The 1605-nt window shown below is 38.4% G+C and overlaps 1 long non-coding RNA gene across 1 annotated transcript; it reads right to left on the bottom strand.

Annotated features, from left to right (window-relative positions):
- Window positions 1-416: 416 nt before the first annotated feature.
- LOC134213905 (uncharacterized) lies at window positions 417-1390 on the bottom strand. The gene is made up of 3 exons (XR_009979581.1): window positions 871-1390; window positions 658-804; window positions 417-587 (listed from the first exon to the last, which is right to left on the bottom strand). It is a non-coding gene; the product is annotated as an uncharacterized LOC134213905 (long non-coding RNA).
- Window positions 1391-1605: the final 215 nt, after the last annotated feature.

The following is a 1605-nucleotide window of genomic DNA, read 5'->3' as shown; positions in this document are numbered from 1 at the left end:
GTCGATTCAAAAGTCACCCATTATCTACTTCTAAAATGAAAAGTTCGAACTTCCGAAATTAATTGTAGAGCTGTGAAATTGAAATCATGCCACACAATCCGAAAACACGTTTTCAATACAGAGAGGCAAAAATTTGGCATTGCTTTGCTTTAGCCCAATGTATTTTCTACAATTATAATAAATAATTATTGTTATACACAGGATTTTGTTTTTACACGTTTTTTTGCTCGTATTTTTGATCGAGTGACTTCAATTTGCCACCAAACTCTTCGCAACATGTTTCAAAAAATCCAGAATAAATCAAAGAAAAATCACATGGTAATTAATACACGTTAAACATTTAGGATTAGTGGAAAATTGAGAAAATGTAAATCGCGTAAAAACAAAATCCAGTGTAATTTCATAATGTTCTTTATTCTTTATTTCCAACTTAAATTTATTACTTCATAGGGTTAGATTAATCTTGAATAATTGTGGATCCAGACATTTAATTGTTCTTATCTTGAATCCATCATATGTTGTCTATGGGGTACGATTCTTTAATCATTTAATATATCGGCTAGATAGGGACGAATCATTATTTTGTTCTGGAATAAAAATTCAATAAACATTTTGGTCAGATACTGCAGCCGATTTTCACTCCACTGTAACACGGACCGATCGCAATAGCGTTGCCCCACAACACTAGAAGAGTCGCACAGATCCCGGAGTCTTACTGTGGCTCGCCACCATCTCATCATGTGGCCCCGTTTCTTTTTGCAATCGCAATCCACATTGTTTGACGACATCCTTCCGTCAACATTCCTAAAAACATGTTTATCTATCAGCAATAGAAAAGCTAACATATAGGAATCTCGGTATCGAACTTACATTTATTATTCTTCCCATGGAACTGGTATCGCCTGCCTTGGTGTATGGTCCCGCGGAATACACTTTGTTGGTTGAATTTTGCCTGCTCCGTCATTTAGTCCAAAACTGTCACATCGCTGTCTGTTCGGAAATCAATTTATTCTGATAAAGTTGGTACAATCAACGTCACTATCGCGCACATATTTCGGTTGACTTTAACACCAGCCTGGGATGTTTGCTTGTCACTTCTTTCCAAAGGTGTGTTGATCACGGCTGGTATTAACATAGGAGCGAAAGAAACATTTGCTGCTCCGAACTATTACTAGCACTATTATTTAAAAAAGTTAGATTTGAAACGTTTTGTTATTTGCAAACTAATTTGCGAAACCAAAATGAACTGATTTGCGAAGTATTTTTGTTTGTTTTGATTTCGCTCTGACAGATTCTTTCTGCAGATTTTCCCATTAGAAATCTTGTTGGAAAGAAAAAGAATAGAGAAATGTCAAAAACTACTCGCGTGCACGCTGCGTTCCTGTGGGGAAAAGCGGTGAGTTTGCGGTAACTTTTGCCGCAAATGAGACGCGAGTCGACGCCGCGTTAACGCAAGTGCGTGTGCATGATTCTATGTGATGTTGGGTACTTCCTACCGCAAATGCGTGGACGCCGCGTGCACGCAAGTTCAAAACCGCTACGTGGACATCGGCCCTAAAGGTGCCGTCAGACGTTGCAAGCAAATCACTCGCAACGAGCATTTTG

Source organism: Armigeres subalbatus, chromosome 1 (genome assembly GCF_024139115.2).
Source record: "Armigeres subalbatus isolate Guangzhou_Male chromosome 1, GZ_Asu_2, whole genome shotgun sequence".
Lineage (NCBI taxonomy): Eukaryota > Metazoa > Arthropoda > Insecta > Diptera > Culicidae > Armigeres > Armigeres subalbatus.
Note: the sequence above shows the minus strand (reverse complement) of the source record. Positions and strands in the feature narration are given on the sequence as shown.